Source organism: Nicotiana sylvestris, chromosome 5 (assembly GCF_000393655.2).
Source record: "Nicotiana sylvestris chromosome 5, ASM39365v2, whole genome shotgun sequence".
NCBI classification, from domain to species: domain Eukaryota; kingdom Viridiplantae; phylum Streptophyta; class Magnoliopsida; order Solanales; family Solanaceae; genus Nicotiana; species Nicotiana sylvestris.
Window position 1 is genome coordinate 109,546,271 of NC_091061.1, and position 19,951 is coordinate 109,566,221.

Below are 19,951 nucleotides of genomic sequence, written 5' to 3' on the forward strand. Positions count from 1 at the left end.
TTAAAAAATTTCGACCGAATCGGTTTCTACTTATTATTATTTTTAAATTTTTTAAAAATTGTTTCCGACCGAATTGGTCGCTAACAGTCATGCGGAATTTTCTGCCAAAATTTACGACAGATATAGATGGGATATTAGTCGTAACTATTATTAAAAATTAAAAAATATATTTTTATGCATTTTCCGACCGATTCCGTCGGAAATTTCCGACTACTTTTTTCCATCAGAATATTTCGGTCGGAAATGGGCCATTTTTTAATAGTGAATGAATAATCCATAATCATCCCAGAGCACGGTGTCACAAGTGCATGAGCATCAACTAGGAATAATAAATAAAATATAACATTTGTACGGAATACAAATTTGGACCGGAAAGAAAAATGTAAATACTCTGAAGGAGACTCTATTGGCTGCGGATTGTAACATAAGATGCAGTTCACCTAAGTTCCCATATCAACCATGCCGCTGAGCCACAAGGCCGCTAGACAAATATGTGTCTGTATAACAAAATGTACAACATGTGTAGTATAAGTACGCAAACAACACGTACCTAGTAAGTATCCAGCGTAATGTTGAAGAAGTAGTGACGAGAGGTCGACTCCGACACTTACTAGTGGTCCAACAGTAATGTACTAATAATATAATTAGTCGTGGATTTTATTAAAAACATCAGTAAACTTAAGAAAATCATTAAGCAAGTAAACAATCCTTTTGATAACAAGGTATTTCCAAATATATTTTCATCATTTATCAAATTATCTCGGACGAGGGAGACTGTCACGACCCCAGTTCGCCCTCCGTGAACATGTCGTGATGACACCTCGTCCCTACGACTAGGTAAGCCTAACAATGCGGAATATAAACCAAATTGCGGAAGAAATAATTAAAACGGAACTAGTAAAAAAGATCAGTGTTTAAGGTGCCGCCTGTCACATACAATAACAACTCTCGAACTAACAAAATTTCCCAAAACCCGGAATCTCACAAATCACAAGCTAAGGGATACATAAGAGGCTCTGACTCAAGAATGTCTATACAAGGAGAAATACTGAAAGAAACTATACTTATTACAGAAAGCTGGAAAGAGATTCCTCGGTCTGCGGATGTAGCAGATATACCTCGAAGTCTCTACCGATACGCCTCCTTCCAAGGCTGACATAACTGAGTGGGGGTACCTGTATCTGCACAACAAAATATGCAGAAGAGTAGCATGAGCACACCACGGCGGTGCCCAGTAAGTATCAAGATTAACCTCGGTGAAGTAGTGACGAGGAACAGTCGAGACACCTACCGGTCAATAAGCAGTATAATCATAGGAATAACGAAAATGATATAATAATATGTAATGACTGCACGAAATAACCAATAATGCTACAATTCACAATAAGGTAAGGGAACAACAAGTAACAATGAGAAAATAATAAATGACGATGCATAACGACGGCAATCACAATCCAAATCTTGAGGTCACAACACCGCAAGGGAAAAACAAGCCCATAACTCATATCCTACAATGATGTTCACATAAGGTCTTATTCACTCTTTCCATAACTTCACCAAGTCTCGGACAACCCACAACTCACAAAACCCAACATCTGAAATCTAACACTTGGCATCCTATGCCCCATCAGTCTCTCAGTCATGCTGACCACTAACCGGCTAACTATGGCCACTCTCACATATAAAATGGATAAACGAGGGCATACCTCCCTCCTTAGCAAAAATAGGAGTAATTTACCTCTAACGGGAGTGTTCAACTACGTGTATGCTTGTGCAAGTGTTCTAATAAGAATTCTAACAACTAGTAACATGAATGGGAGAATGGACCGCACGTACGATGTTTCCTTACAGCTTCCGAGCGATAAAGCTCATACAGGTAAGCAACCCACAATCACAATAATAACGAAATAGGAATGCCTCCACAGGTCGTCACAATTCATTACAATCAACACCTGACATAGCCCACCTTATTCCTCCACGTGTGCAATGATAATATAATAAGTACCGCCTTATTTTGCCACACGTGCATCACAATGTTCCCACCTTATTCCGCCACATGCGCAACCCACACATAAGCATATAACATATCCCGCCTTATTACGCCACATGTGCAAAACATTAGTAACAACAATAGCACGGCAAAGATCTCGTGCATCACAGTACCAATAACCGCACGGCAGAAACCTCGTACATCATAGTATCAACAACCGCACGGTAGAAACCTCGTGCATCACAGTCTCAAGTGCAGCATAATAAATGACAATATATACAGGAACAAAGCAAGGGAATCAACTTAGGTATTTCCTTCACCAAAAGACGGTACAACTAACTTCCAAGGAATAACCATAACAGAGAAATACTAAGCACAATAAGAACAACTCAACAAGGAAGAAATAATACGAAACATCGGTTCCATAATACTCAGTTCAACAACAAGGAAATTAACATGAAACAAATAATTATAATTAAGGAAAATGTTACCTAAACATAGGATATCTAACTTCTTTCCAATTAAGACCAATTAATTGCACGAGAGATAGAAATAATGTTTTCCAAATAAATACAAGCAGTTAGTAATGATAATATGACTATAGAAGGGTAAATGTCCACAGTTAAATAGGTAAAATCAATTTGGCAACGAGAATACACCAAAAGGGTAAATAAATTGCAAGTAAGACATGTAGAGGTGAAACTAACAACAGAAAACTCAATCGTATTAAGAACAACCTCATATTCGGTGATTTCAAGGGTCTAAAAGCCTAAAGGGGACAATTTGCCAAAAATAAATCCTAGCACGCACTCGTCACCTCGCGTACAAGGAATACAATTAACAAAGAAGACTAAAATCCTAATGGGAAGTCCCCCACACAAGGTTAGGCAAGATACTTACCTCGAACCGGTTAAAATCAACTAGCAGCCGTGTTCTTGCCACGAGTACTCAACTCCAAATGGCCCAAATATATTCAATTAAATCACACATTGTAAATAACATCTCAAGCAACTGATTCTACTATTTAATTCAAAACTAAAGCGCGAAATTAGGTAAAATGACCAAAAAGCCCCTCAGGCCAACGTCTCGGAACCGGATGAATTTAATATTTTCAGAACCCTCGTACTCTCATGAGTCTAACCATATAGAAATCTCTCAAATCGGAGGTCAAACACCCCCTCAAAACTCAATAATTCGGTCTATGAAGTTCTACCCATTTTTCATTCAAAATCTGAAATTGAAGGATGAAATTAAGAGGAGATTCATGGAAATTGGTCTAAGTCAAGTGAGAATTACTTACCCAAGTTGGCCAGGTGGAAATCCCTATAAATATCGCCAAGACCTGAGCTCTAGAAGTCAAAATGTGATAAAATGGTGAAACCCTCGAATTTTGGATTAAATCTGTCTGCCCAGACATTTTGTTCTATGCGATCGCAAGAGAAGGAATGCGGTCGCATAGAGTAAAATTGGAAGGCCAGAAAAAGAAAGCCTATGCGAACGCATATGGGGTCATGCGATCGCAGAAGAGGAGGGAACATAACTATGCGATGGCGAACAAGGCTATGCGATCGCATAGAAGGAATTAGAACCCCTCTAGAATACACTATGCAATCGCGGAGGTGATGATGCGATCGCATAGAAGGAATTGATGCTGCCCAAACTTTGTGCTATGCGATCGCGGGACAAGCAATGCGATCGCATAGAAGGAAATACCAGATAGCAGAACAACAGTTCAAAAAGGAGGAAAAAGGATCCGTATCCCATCCGAAACACACCCGAGGCCCCCGGGACCCCGTTTAATTACACACACAAGTCATATAACCTAACACGGACTCGCTTGAAGTTCCAAATCACATAACACAACATCGAAACGACGAATCAAACCAAAAATCAAGCTTAAGAACTTCCAAATCTTCAAATGACGAATCTCATGCCGAAACCTATCAATTCAACTCGGAATGATGCCAAATTTTGCAGACAAGTCCAAAATAACATAACGGAGCTGCCCTAACTCTCGGAATCGCATTCCGACCCCGATATCCTAAAAGTCAACCGTGAGTCAAACTTATTTATTTTCCAACTTCAACTTTCGCCGAAATACCTCAATTCACTCTACGGACCTCCAAATCTAAATCCGGACGCGCGCCTAAGACCAAAATCACCATACAAAGCTGTTGAGATCATCCACAACCCATTCCGGGGTCGTTTACCCGAAAGTCCAATTCTGGTCAACTTTTCACCGTTCTAACTTCCAAAACAAGGTTACTTCTCTAAATTTGACTCTAAACCATCCAAAGGCCGAATTCCACCATGCACGCAAGTCGATACTCATAATCTGAAGCAGTTCCAGACCTTATGCCGCTGAACGAAGCTTAATTTCTCAAAATGACCGGTCGGGTCGTTACATCCTCCCCCTCTTAAAACCAACGTTCGTCCTCGAACGTGCTAAGATTCACCTCGAAGTCCTCAAGTCACTGAGTGCGCACTTCCAACATACACCCGTGGGGGATCCCATGTCACCCCAATCCACTTAAGCGTGACGACACCACCTCAACTTAAATTTAGCCTTTCTAGCAATACCAATAAGCCTTCAAGCCAGAAGTTTTCACCTTCCATCCATTTCCAAAAGACCCGATTCTAATCCATATCCGGTATCAGTCTCAACCAGCTATTTCAATACAAGCCAACACACATAGGGTACAACAACACAACATGACACACCACACATAGGTCCACAATAACATTTCTGATAGCAATACTTGCCTGGGATCGAATCTGTATCGTCCATAAGCCTCATATTCAATAGGAAACTCCTTTCAAACCTCCATAACACTGGCGATGATACAATAACCACAAATACCACATAACAAAACACCCGAATGACCAATCTCAGCAAACACCAACGGGTACACACCCCACAAACTAGAACTCAAGAAGCATAGAACGAAATGAATGAATATGGGAAGGGAAAACACATAAGGGAGTTAACAAGCAAATAAAACTAGCACAAATTCTTCTAAAACACAAATCTACAAGGACATCTAACAAGAAAGAATGAAAGCATATAAAGGACTCACAAGGATCTTGTACTGATATAACTCTCACTGCAGTACACAGTTCGGTCTCAACATATCAAATCACCTGAAATCACGAGGGTCCCGCCCTCAACACTGAATCACAAGTAGGGCACAAATAAACTCATATAGAGACTCTCACTAGATCAATTCCGTCTATAATTTACAACACAGACTGGCTCCCACACCGGTGGAGCATAGAAATCACAGCTCGTAACCAGGAATACTCAGAAGTCACATCAAACCTACCAAAACAGACAATCAAAATTTACTACTAGCCTCATAACTCTCGACAACGGCTAGAACGGACGATAGACACGGCTATCACTCATAAAACCTCCTAACAGGATAATCACATAGACAGAGTACAAATCATGAAGCGCTCCCATAAATGGAACATCAAACAAGGAAACTCGCCCCGATAAGCAGAACTGTGATGAACTACAGATAGTGCCCTCTATAACAAACTAAACTCGTAGCTGAATGACATTAGCTGGCGCACTGGCCTCAAACCTACTATATGAAACACATCAACGAGTCGGGCCTCCCCCTCTTAGGCGCCCTCTACCTGCCTGAATACCTCGCTGCGACACATCGGTCTGAAGTTTGGGACAATCTCTCACTATGTGACTAGTATCTCCACACTCAAAGCACCCTCTAAGCTGATGAGGCGGTGGGAACTATGTGGTACGGGTACTCCGAGACCCTTGAACACCTGAATCACCATGCATAGTCTGAAGCGCGAACTAAACTGGCTGACCCGCAATACCTTTACCAAGATGCACCCTGCCTCCAAAATAAGGACCAGTATATCTCATCGGTCTACGAGGCCTCCTTGCCTCCTCAAGCTCCCTCTCCTGATCTCGTCTGCTCTCTCTCTCTCATGACCCTGCCTGTCCTCTCTCTCTCTAGCATGCATACCCTCTATCCTCCTAGCAATGTTCACCACATGCTGATATGGAATATCCATCTCTAACTCACGAGCCATACTGGACCTGATGCTGGGAATAAGCCCCTCAATGAACCGGCGAAACTTCTCGCAAATAGTAGAAACCAAGGCTAAGGCATGTCTCGCCAAACTGGTGTAACAGACAGCATACTCCGAGACGGTCATAGCACCCTGACGCAAATGCTCAAACTTCGCGCACCATACATCCATGAGGCTCTGAGGAACAAACTCTCGCAGAAACATATCTAAAACCTGGGTCTAATTCAGTGAAGCTGCCTCGCCTAGGCTGTGTAACTCATAGGTGCGCCACCAATCATAGGCGGCTCCTCGAAGCTGGAAAGTAGTGAAAGAAACCCCGCTCGATCTAAAGATATCCATAGTATAGAGAATGCGATCACACTCATCAAGAAACCCCAAGGCATCGTCTGATGCTTACCCACTGAATACCGGAGGATCATACTTCTTGAACCTCTTAAGTCTCCTCTACTCCTGCTCAGAAGCCGCTGCCATGCCCTCGGGCTGAACTGGTGCTGCAGGCGGCGCAGGAATAATCTCAGGGATCTGCTCAACATGCGCTTGCTGCTCAGGGGTGCGGGCAGCGGGAGTCTGTGCTCCTCCCCCAATCTGGGATGTGGCTGCAGCAAGGGGAAGCAATACTGCCTGAGCCAAAGTGGTGTACATACTCATGAACTATGCCAAAGTCTCCTGAAGGGTTGGAGTAGCAGTAGTTGTAGGCGTGTCAGATGCCAGGACTCCAGCTGGATCTGCTGGTGGTACCTCGGCGGCCGCTCGCACAGGTGCTCTCGCAGCACCACGTGCGCGTCCTCGAACTCTACCCCAGCCCCGACCTCCGACGGCTGCAGCAAGGGGCGCGAGTGCCTGATCACCTCGGGTAGTACGTGTCCTCACCATCTGTGAGAGAGTAGAAGACAGAGGTTTAGGATTGTGGATGTCAAAAATCTCGCACGATAGGTAAATCAAATGAAGTGGAATTTTCCTAACGGTTACATAGTCTCTCGCAGATAAGTACAGACATCTCCGTACCGATCCGCGAGACTCTAATAAACCAGCTTGTGATTTGTGACTCCTATGAACCTAGAGCTCTGATACCAACCTGTCACGGCCCCAGTTCACCCTCCGTGAACATGTTGTGACGACACCTCGTCCCTACGACTAGGTAAACCTAACAATGCGGAATATAAACCAAATTGTAGAAGAAATAATTAAAACGGAACTAGCAAAATAGATCAGTGTTTAAGGTGCCACCTGGCACATACAATAACAACTCTCGAACTAACAAAAATTCCCAAAACCCGGAATCTCACAAATCACAAGCTACGGGATACATAAGAGGCTCTGACTCAAGAATGTCTATACAAGGAGAAATATTGAAAGAAACTATACTTATTACAGAAAGCTGGAAAGAGACTCCTCGGTCTGCGGACGTAGCAGATATACCTCGAAGTCTCTACCGATATGCCTCCTTCGAAGGCTGACATAACTGAGTGGGGGTACCTGTATCTGCACAACAAAAATATCCAGAAGAGTAGCATGAGCACACCACGGCGGTGCCCAGTAAGTATCAAGATTAACCTCAGTGGAGTAGTGACGAGGAACAGTCGAGACACCTACCGGTCAATAAGCATTATAATCATAGGAATAACGGAAATGATATAATAATATGTAATGACTGCACGAAATAACCAATAATGCTACAATTCACAATAAGGGAAGGGAACAACAAGTAACAACGAGAAAATAATAAATGACGATGCATAACGACGGCAATCACAATCCAAATCCTAAGGTCACAACACTGCAAGGGAAAAACAAGTCCATAACTCATATCCTACAATGATGTTCACTTAAGGTCTTATTCACTCTTTCCACAACTTCACCAAGTCTAGGACAACCCACAACTCACAAAACCCAACATCTGAAATCTAACACTTGGCATCCTATGCCCCATCAGTCTCTCAGTCATGCTGACCACTAACCGGCTAACTATGGCCACTTTCACATATAAAATGGATAAACGAGGGCATACCTCCCTCCTTAGCAAAAATAGTAGTAATTTACCTCTAACAGCAGTGTTCAACTATGTGTATGCTTGTGCAAGTGTTCTAACAAGAATTCTAACAACTAGTAACATGAATGGGAGAATGGACCGCACGTACGATGTTTCCTCACAGCTTCCGAGCGATAAAGCTCATACAGGTAAGCAACCCACAATCACAATAATAACGAAATAGGAATGCCTCAACAGGTCGTCACAATTCATTACAATCAACCCCTGACATAGCCCACCTTATTCTGCCACGTGTGCAATGATAATATAATAAGTACCGCCTTATTTTGCCACACGTACATCATAATGTTCCCACCTTATTCTGCCACATGCGCAACCCACACATAAGCATATAACATATCCCGCCTTATTACGCCGCATGTGCAAAACATCAGTAATAACAATAGCACGACAAAGACCTCGTGCATCACAGTACCAAGAACCGCACGGCAGAAACCTCGTGCATCACAGTCTCAAGTGAAACACAATAAATGACAATATATACAGGAACAAAACAAGGGAATCAACTCAGGTATTTCCTTTACCAAAAGACGGTACAACTAACTTCCAAGGAATAACCGTAACAGAGAAATACTAAGCACAATAAGAACAACTCAACAAGGAAAAAATAATAGGAAACAACGGTTCCATAATACTCAGTTCAACAACAAGGAAATTAACATGAAACGAATAATTACAATTAAGGAAAATGTTACCTAAACATAGGATATCTAACTTCTTTCCAATTAAGACCAATTAATTGCACGAGAGATAGAAATAATGTTTTCCAAATAAATACAAGCAGTTAGGAATGATAATATGACTATAGAAGGGTAAATGTCCACAGTTAAACAGGTAAAAATTAATTTGGCAACGAGAATACACCAAAAGGGTAAATAAATTACAAGTAAGACATGTAGAGGTGAAACTAACAACATGGAACTCAATCGTATTAAGAACAACCTCATATTCGGTGATTTCAAGGGTCTAAGAACCTAAAGGGGATAATTTGCCACAAATAAATCCTAGCACGCACTCGTCACCTCGCGTACAAGGAATACAATTAACAAAGAAGACTCAAATCCTAAGGGGAAGTCCCCCACACAAGGTTAGGCAAGATACTTACCTCGAACCGGCTAAAATCAACTAGCAACCGCGTTCTTGCCATGATTACTCGACTCCAAATGGCCCAAATCTATTCGATTCAATCACACATTGTAAATAACATCTCAAGCAACTGATTCTACTATTTAATTCAGAGCTAAAGCACGAAATTAGGTAAAATGACCAAAAAGGCCCTCAGGCCAACATCTCGGAACCGGATGAATTTAACATTTTTAGAACCCTCGTACTCTCACGGGTCTAAGCATATAGAAATCTCTCAAATCGGAGGTCAAACACTCCCTCAAAACTCAATAATTCGGTCTATGAAGTTCTACCCATTTTTCATTCAAAATCTGAAATTGAAGGATGAAATTAAGAGGAGATTCATGGAAATTGGTCTAAGTCAAGTGAGAATTACTTACCCAAGTTGGCCAGGTGGAAATCCCTATAAATATCGCCAAGACCCGAGCTCTAGAAGTCAAAATATGATAAAATGGTGAAACCCTCGAATTTGGGATTAAATCTGTCTGCCCAGACATTTTGTTCTATGCGATCGCAAGAGAAGGAATGCGATCGCAGAAGAGGAGGGAACATAACTATGCGATCGCGAACAAGGCTATGCGATCGCATAGAAGGAATTAGAACCCCTCTGGAATACACTATGCGATCACGGAGGTGATGATGCGATCTCATAGAAGGAATTGATGCGATCACGGAGGACAAGCAATGCGATCGCATAGAAGGAAATACCAGATAGCAGAACAACAGTTCAAAAAGGAGGAAAAAGGATCCGTAGCCCATCCGAAACACACCCGAGGCCCCATCTAATTACACACACAAGTCATATAACCTAACACAGACTCGCTTGAAGTTCCAAATCACATAACACAACATCGAAATGACGAATCAAACCAAAAATCAAGCTTAAGAACTTCCAAATCTTCAAATGACGAATATCATTCCAAAACCTATCAATTCAACTCGGAATGAAGCCAAATTTTGCAGACAAGTCCAAAATAACATAACGGAGCAGCTCCAACTCTCGGAATCACATTCTGATCCCGATATCCCAAAAGTCAACTGTGAGTCAAACTTCAACTTTCGCCGAAATACCTCAATTCACTCTGCGGACCTCCAAATCTAAATCCGGACGCGCGCCTAAGTCCAAAATCACCATACAAAGCTGTTGAGATCATCCACGACCTATTCCGGGGTCGTTTACCCAAAAGTCCAATTCCGGTCAACTTTTCACCGTTCTAACTTGCAAAACAAGGTTTCTTCTCTAAATTTGACTCTAAACCATCCGGAGGCCGAATTCCACCATGCACGCAAGTCGATACTCATAATCTGAAGCTGTTCCAGACCTTATGCCACTGAACGGAGCTTAATTTCTCAAAACGACCGATCGGGTCGTTATAGAGGCAATATTATTATTTATAAATTTCAAGGCAAACAACACAAGCATGCACAAATTACGCCGAGGTCGTACGACCCGATCCAACATAAATTTAAACTATGCACTGCTGGAGGGTCGAATTACTTAACCATAGATGCATCTATTTAATATACCGAGGCGTTCAGCTCGTTCCACAAAAGATAAACACATTCAAGCAGTCAATCAAGTATTCAACAAGGGGAAATTATCCAAGGAAAAGGCAATTTCTTCTTTAAAAGTCAAGAAAATGATATTTAGACTTTTAGAAATTTATTTTCCAAGTTCGATATGATTTAAGCATTTTAAATTGATAATGAGGTTGCAGATATTGCAAGTAAAGCATGATTTTGGGTCCTAGACTACCCGGACTTAAGAATAATAGTAGCTACGCACGGACTTTCGTCACCTCGTGCATACGTAGCCCCACAAATAGGATCACACATTGATTTGGTTCCATAACCGGCTCCCAAGCCATTCAAGCAACTCAAATCTATGCCCAACGCTCCATATGTCCCGACCTCAAATCGGACCAGGTCGTGATGGCTTCTCTCGCGAAGACAAGGCCGCCGACACAATTCCCAAATTCAGTTTTAACAACTAAATAAATCAATATACGTCATTTATAAGGATACATCCCCAACAAGTATAGACTTAGTACAATAAAACAAGTGCGGAAATGAATACAGCCCGACATCGGGGTGTCACAAGTCACGAGCATCTAATAGGGTCTAAATACAACTGTAAAATCTGAAATGTACTGAGTATAGACAAATGAAATAAAGAGGGAGAAAAACAATGCTGCGAACGTCAGCAGCTATTTTGCTAAACTCCGATGACTCTGCCTCTGATCAACCAATACCCACTACCGGGTTCAGAAACACCTGAATCTGCACACAAGGTGCAGGGAGTAAAGTGAGTACTCCGACTAAGTGAGTAAAAATCATAAATAAAGGCTGAGTGATAAGAAATCACGAAAAGTGCATCAACATGTTGTATAGAAGTAGTACAAAACCAATAAGAAAGCAATGAAGCTATGAATCTCTTAAAACATCTTAACTCGGTTTAAACTTTTTTAAAAATGAATTTTTAACAGTTATGGAAATGAATGCAAAGAAATTAGTGTAGATAAGCACAGAAAATTTGCCCCCTCGGGCACAGATACACATTTATACAAGTAAATGGCAGGCAAATAAGAAAGATAAGTACATAAGGTTCGCCCCTCGGGCACAATGTCAACAAATCCGCCCCTCGGGCAATATCTCAAAATAGTATCAGCCCCTTGGGAAATCACATAGAACAATACCATCCCCTCGGGCTATATCTCACATCACAATGGGTACCCGCGCTCACTAGGGATGCACATACTCCGGGAGGGGCCCCTTACGGCCCAAGCACAATATCAAGCCATCTCGTGGCATCATAAGCAGGCTCTCGGCCTCATATCAATATCAAGCCACCTCGTGGTGCACAATCTCAGGCCCTCAGCCTCATTATCATAATCAGTATCTCACTGCTGCGGCGTGCAGCCCGACCCAACAGGCCCTCGGCCTTACTCAGTCAAAAATTACATAAGCCACTCGGGCAACAATAAAACATAATGCTAAGCCCAAAATATTATTTAAAATATCATTTCAAGTGTTAAAGCAGAGTAAACATGGCTGAGTTTTGAAAATAGTGGAAAATAACATGACTGAGTTCAAGTATAAAGTCAAAATAGTGAGGAAACATCAATATAAATCCCCGAAGGGTTCAAATAGTTGTCACGAGGCCTCAAATATGGCGTTCAACCCAAATCATGATGATGGCAAATAGATTTCAGTCAAATATACGATAAAATAGTCAATCGGGACAGACTAAATCACGATCCGCAATAGTGCACGACCCCACGCTCGTCATCTAGCGTGTGCATCACCTCAATATAGCATTACAGTGTGCAATCCGGAATTTCGATCCCTCAGAACATCATTTACAATCATTACTCACCTCGATCCAGTCCAAACTCTAGCCCGCGATGCCTCGTCCGCACAAATCGACCTCCGGATGCTCCAAATATAGCCACAATCAGTACATAATCATTAAAATATGCCAAGGGAGCGAAGACCACTCGAAAATATTCAATTTAACATCAAAATCCCGAAATTGCTCAAACCCGGCCACCCGGGTCCACGTCTCGGAATCCAATAAAATTAAAATCAATGGAATCCTCATCCTCACACGAGTTCACACATATCAAGAACATCAAAATTGGACCTCAAATAGCCCCTCAAATCCCCACTGAAAGATCTCTTAATCTCAAGCCCTAATTACCCAATTTTGCTACTTATTTTTTCCATGGATTTCAAGCTTACAATGATAAAATTCACCATAGAAACAAGTTTAAGGTCCAAAAATCTTACCTCCATGAAATCCTCTTGAATTCCCTCTTCAATTAGCTCTCCCAAGCTTCAAAATTGCCCAACAATGGAGGTTCTTAGCCTCAAAATCGCGGAACAGCCCTTTTAAAACATTCTACCCAGCACTTAAAATTCCTCAATCGCGATCGCGAAAATTGCCTCGCGATCGCGAAGCACAAATAGGACTGCCACTCAACTTACCTTATGCGATCGTGGAACAACACACGCTATCACGAAGCACTTCCAAGCCAACTCACGCGATCGCGACCATGCCCATGCGATCGCATAGAACAAAGCCTTCCACTTCTCACCAGCCCACTTTCCTCAACGTGAACGTGGCCTGGCCCACGCGTTCGCGAAGCAATAACTCTCAACACACTGCGATCGCGACCGGACCTTTGTGATCGCATAGAGAAATTCTTCACCCCTGCCTAACTGAGCCTACGTGATCGCGAACGCTTATATTCGATCGCGAAGACCAAAAATACCTGCAACTAAAACCAGAAAATCTGCAACTTTCAAAACATGAAATTGATCCGTTAAACCACCTGAAACTCACCCGAGGCCTTCAGGACCTCAACCAAACATGCCAACATATCCCATAACATCATTCAAACTTGTTCCAACCTTCGGAATGCTCAAAACAACATTAAAATACCGAATCTCATTGGATTCAAGCCTAAGAATTTCAAGAACTTCCAAATTACGCTTTTGATAAAAAACCCAACCAAACCACGTCCGAATGACCTGAAATTTTTCACAAACATCCCAAATGACACAACGGAACTACTGCAACTTCCAAAATTTCATTCCGACCTCTATGTCAAAATTTCAACTATCAACCGGAAAACGCCAAAATCTCAGTTTCGCCAATTCAAGCCTAAACCTTTCACAGACTTCCAAAATGCATTCCGATCATGCTCCTGAGGCCCAAATCACCTAATGGAGCTAACCAAATCATAAAAATTCCTATCCGAGATCATATACAAACAAGTCAGATCTTGGTCAAACCTTTCAAATTTTTAAGCTTTAAATTGAAAAATGTTCTACCAAATTCATTCTAATTAACCTGAAACCAAAACCAACGATTTACATAAGTCATAATACACCACACGAGGCAAGTCATTCCCGAGAGCTGACGATGAAAGTGCAAAAGCTCTAAACGACCGATAGAGTCGTTGCTCCATAACTAGTCAATAATTAGGCAAACCCATTAATATATGCTCAATTGCTCATTTTAATCTTATTTGTAGCAATTTCTAACCTCGATCAAAAAGTCGATATAAATCACCCTTGGGCCCACGTGCCCGGATTCCAAATATTTTCGAAGCTAACCATAACCTCACGAACTCAAATATATGATTTATTCCAAATTCCATGTCCAATTTCGTGGTAAAAATCCAAAAATACCAATTTTTAGGTCTTTTACTAAAAATCCACAATTTCTACTAATTTTCATGTTCCAATCCATGTATAATTCATGTATTTAACTCATAAATGGAAAGGAATCACTTACCTAGTGATGGGTAACGAAGAAGCTCCTCCAAAATCGCCCTAAGCTCGGCTCCCATGAAAGATTTGAGATAAAATGAGCCAAAATCCGTTTTTGAAACAACTAACTACCCAGCACTGCCCTTCTTCACTTTTGCGTTCCTCACGACGCGTTCGCGAAGCTTTTCGACCTCACTGCTTCGCATTCGCATACCCATCCTCGTGTTCGTGTAGGCCAAATGACCTCAGGCCCAGTCCTCATTTCCTTCTATTCGTTTGCCACTCCCCACTCGCGTTCGTGTAGGTTCCTTAAGTTCTTCACGCGTTCGCGTTTCACCCTTCACGTTCGCGAAGACCAATCACAAGAGCCCCAAAATTTCCTCTTCGTGAATGTGGGACTTCCTTTGCATTCCCGAACAATGACACCAAACATGAGAAACAACAGTTCCCAAACAACTCCAAATGATCCGAAACCACCCCGAAACATACTCGAGGCCCCTGGGACCTTAACCAACTATACCAACACGTCCCTAAGCACATTACAAACTTCGAGCCTTCGAATCACATCAAACAATGTCGAATTCATGGATTGCACCTCATTCCAAGCTTAATGAACTTTAGAATTTCAAACTTCTACATTCGATGCTGAAACCTATCAAATCATGTCTGATTGACCTCAAATTTTGCACACGTCATATTCGACATTACAACCTACTCCAACTTCCAGAATCGGAATCCGACCCTGATATCAAAAATTTCACCTCCGGTCAAACTTCTCAAAATATTTAAATTTCTAAATTTAGCCAAATGATTCCACATGGCCTATGGACCTCCAAATCTATTCCCGGGCGTGCTCCCAATACCATAATCACCATACAGAGCTATTCCCAGACTCGAAATCCCAAATGGACATCGATGACATTAAAATGCACTTCAACCCAATTTATGAAATTCTTCCAAAAATGCTAACTTCCACAATAGGTGCCGCCGAAATGCTCCCGGATCATCCAAAACCCGATCCAGACATACGCCAAGTCCGAAATCATCATACAAACGTGTTGAACTTGGAATCTTCAAATCCCGATTCTGAGGTCGTATACTCAAAATACATCCTTAGTCAATTCGTCCAACTTAAAGCTTTTAAAATGAGAATTTTCTTTCCAAATCAACCTCGAACTTTCCGAAATTAAATTCCAACCACGCGTACAAGTCGTACTACCTAAAGTGAAGCTACTCATGGCCTCAAACCACCAAACGACGTGCTAGAGCTCAAAATAACCGGTCGGGTCGTTACAAATTCCCTCATACAAGGTTAGAAAGGATACTTACCTCGCCTCAAAGCCCACTTTCTGGTCCAAGATTATGCTCAACCCCTCAATTCGGCCAACTCAATAATCAATCTATCTTTTTCTTTACCGATTCACCACTATCGGCTCAATCCAATGATTTGATACTAAAATCCTCTCTCAAAATAGCCTACTCTCGGACCTAGTGTTCAAAATATGATAGAATGAAGAAAAAACCCAAGTTACACAGGTGAAAATAAGCTGCAGATGTCGCATTTGTGATCCAGGGTTGGCAATTGCGAACCTTCGCAAAAGCAAAGAAGCCTTCACAATTGCGAACAAGAACATGGCTGGAAAAGGACGCATTTGCGACAAAAAGTTAGCAATTTCGCACTGGGTATCGCAATTGCGATAGAGATGTTCGCAATTGCGACCATACCAGAAACCAGCAGTTTTTCTCGATATGGAAATAGGCATAACTCTCTCATACAATGTCCAAATTCAACGATTCTTTTTGCTATGGCCCGCAATTACGATACGGATCGAATGGTTTAAAAAAATGAATTTGGTGTTCATTTTCTTAATATGATACTTTTTATGCTTGAAGAAATGGCGACGAAGCATAAAAAAACAAGTACAACATAACCTAAACCTATACAAAACTCACTCGAGCCCTCGAGGCTCCAAACCAAATACCCACACAAGTCTAAAAACATAACATAAACTTGCCTGAGGCCTTAAATTACATCAAACAATGTCAAAAACCGTGAATACAAGTCACATTCAATGCCGAAACCTGATGAACTTTAGAACTTCCAACTTCTACATTCGATGCCGAAACCTATCACATCACGTTCGATTGATCTCAAATTTTGCATACAAGTCACATTCGACATTACGGACCTACTCCAACTTCCAAAATTGGAATCCGGCTGTGATATCAAAGAGTCCACTCTCGGTCAAACTTTCCAAAACCTTCAAATTTCCAACTTTCACCAAACGACCCCGAAATGACCAACGGACCTCCAAATGTACTTTTGGACGCGCTCCCAATACCTGAATAACCATACAGAGCTATTTCCAGACTCGGAATCCCAAACAGACATTGATAACATTGAAATTCACTCCAACCCATATTTAGGAAATCCTTCCAAAATGCCAAATTTCCACAATAGGCGCTGAAATGCTCACGGGTCATCCAAAACCCGATCCGGACGTACTCGCAAGTCCAAAATTATCATACAAACTTGTTGGAACTTTTAAATCCTGATTCCGAGGTCGTTTACTCAAAAATGACATCTTAGTGAATTCTCCCAACTTAAAGCTTCCGAAATGAGATTTTTCTCTCTAAATCAACTCCGAACTTTTCGATACTCAGTTCCGACCACACGTACAAGTCATAATACCTAAAGGAAGCTATTCATGGTTTCAAACTGCCGAACGACGTGCTATATATATATATATATATTAGATGGGAATACAAATAGTATAATGACTCTAAAGTAGGATATCTTTAATTTGGTTTGGTGGAAGTTTTATAATATTCAAAGTTTAAGTTTCATTAAAATTGTACAGAAATTCTATGCAAATAAACCTCTTTTTTTGTGTCAATGGACATTTGACATCACATAGGAATACGTTCTATTGTTACTAATCTTTAGTAGATAATTATATTAGGACTTTAACTTCTACCTAATTCAAAATAAAGAGAAATTTAATAATATTTTGAGGTTCTAATTAAATATTTAGAAAATTAACATAAAAATAGTTTTTGTTATGTTATATAATTTTAAAATAAAATATTTTGTAGAAGGTAAAATATTAATGATTTTAAGGTACTAAATATTATCATTTTCTACATAGTCCAAATAAAGAAATTTTAATAAGAATAATTTATTTGATTATTAAGGAAATAGTTAAATGACTATTTTGTCAGTGTAAAATTTATTTTTAAGGGATAAGAAAGACGAACGATATTTCGCTAAGAGCCTTTGTGTTTTTAATATAATATATATAAATATAAATATAAATAAAATAGCTTAAAATGAACAACCTTCAATGAAATAAGTGCATGTTCTTGTATATGCCAAAAAGACAACAAAAAAGTCAAAATATGATCTGTTCATGTACGACAAATGAAATGAAGGTTAAGTCAAAAGTCTTGATTTGTTATATCTAAACTGGAGCCTTCTCCTTTCTATTGGATGGTTTAACTTCTTTCTTAACTTATATACAAATTTATAACGAGTAAGAAATTTGTGATTTTTTTTAAATGAAAACTTTTGAACATGTTTTGATTAATGTTGCTTGAATAAGAAATAAATTAATATTACTCCATAAGTGCTTCTTGTAAACCAGATGTAGAAGGTTTGAGATCAATTCATTGGATCCATCTATTTCATATGGGAGAATTTCATGTACATGTTACTATCACTGATTATCTACTTATAAAAAACTATTTAATACAACTCTAAAGAGTGTAATGATTGTTAAAGAAATGTTAAACAAAGAAAAAAAATCAATACGTATTAACTTAGTATTTATTTCTTGCTTCATAATAAGAAGTGCATCAGCTTCTAATCATACTATCTCGACTCACGATCATGATTAAACACTTATAGAGAACTATTCAATATATTTCCATATGGGAAATTTTCATTTATATCTTACCATCACAGTTATCTACAAATAGAAAACTAATCAATATATTTCTAAAGAGTGTAACGATTGTTAAAGAAATTTTAAAGAAAGAAAGATATTATTATGTATTAACTCAACTTGCTACAAAGCAAAAGTTTGACCAGCTTCTGGTCATACTATTGACCATCATGTCTATATAAATACCGAACGAATTCTTCATATAGAGAAAACTAAAACTTTTCTCCAATATTGCAGAAATATCTTGACACAAAAAAAGAAGTTGAAAAATGAAAACGAATCTAAGGAGAGTATTTTCTTTGGTGTTATTGATGGTCTTGGCCATTGGAGGATATTTTGTTGAAAGTACTCAGATTATTATTAAATGTGATCCAGCTGTATGCGCAAAAACATGCCAACAAGCCTAAGGTTCAAGGCTAATTAAATCTTATTGTAATCCCATACCATTTGGAAATACAAAAGTTTGTGTATGTGAACACAACCCGCCCATTCTCAAAGGATCACGAAAGAGTTTATTTCCATGATTCATGTAAACTCGTCAATTGAAAGAGAGTTAATATACATAATCACCTTGCTATATTCTCTGTCATACCTAGAAAATTCTTTTATGAAATGAAGGTTAGATACTTCCATCAATATTTTAATCAGTAGATAGATGCTTTCACAGATCTCATCATTACTTATTATTCTTTAAGGTGGTTTTTTCATGTTTATGCGATTGATATGTGTAGATGAAAAAAACTAAGACTAAGGACTTATTATTGTCAATTTATATAATATGAAGAGTGAACAAACCAGCGACAAGCAAACACAACAACAAAAAGAAGCTACGAAACTAAAGAGACTCGTGTCAGCCTGAAATTTATAAGAAAATACATTAATGGCTAAGAGAACAGGATTCGAGAATAAAAGATTTCAATGCTTATTTCAAGATCGAAATGTTAAATAGAAAGATTAGAACAAGAGTTTAATTAAAATCGTCCAAAATATTCGATAATGTAAGAGTTTATCAATTGAGATTGTTAAGACTTTCAACTCTTAATCGAATAAATAAAACTACACACATTAAAAAATAAAGAAAAAAAAATCCATTTGACCGTAGCATTCTATAATTATCACAATCAAAATTCTTAAATTATTTGAAATTTTTTTATAGATCCTTATACTATTATTTTTTGTCACAGCTAAATTTTTAAACTCTTCTTTTCTTGTTATAAAACAACTTTATTATCTAGTAGAAAGCGATCCAAACTTGAGTTTAACCGATGCAACAATCTTAAAAATTATTTGCTCCTAACTAGATTTTGTGTCATAACATACAATTGTTAGGTAGTTGCATGGAAGGAGAGATAGTAACTTTCTAGGTAAAAGGTTCGAGCATACGTAAACGTCCCTTTCATTATAAATTTATTACATGGGAGTTTTACAATGGGGGTCTATTTGGGATGGTAGATTGATTTCATGGCCAAATGCCTCTAGGGATAATGACATCTCCAATGTTGT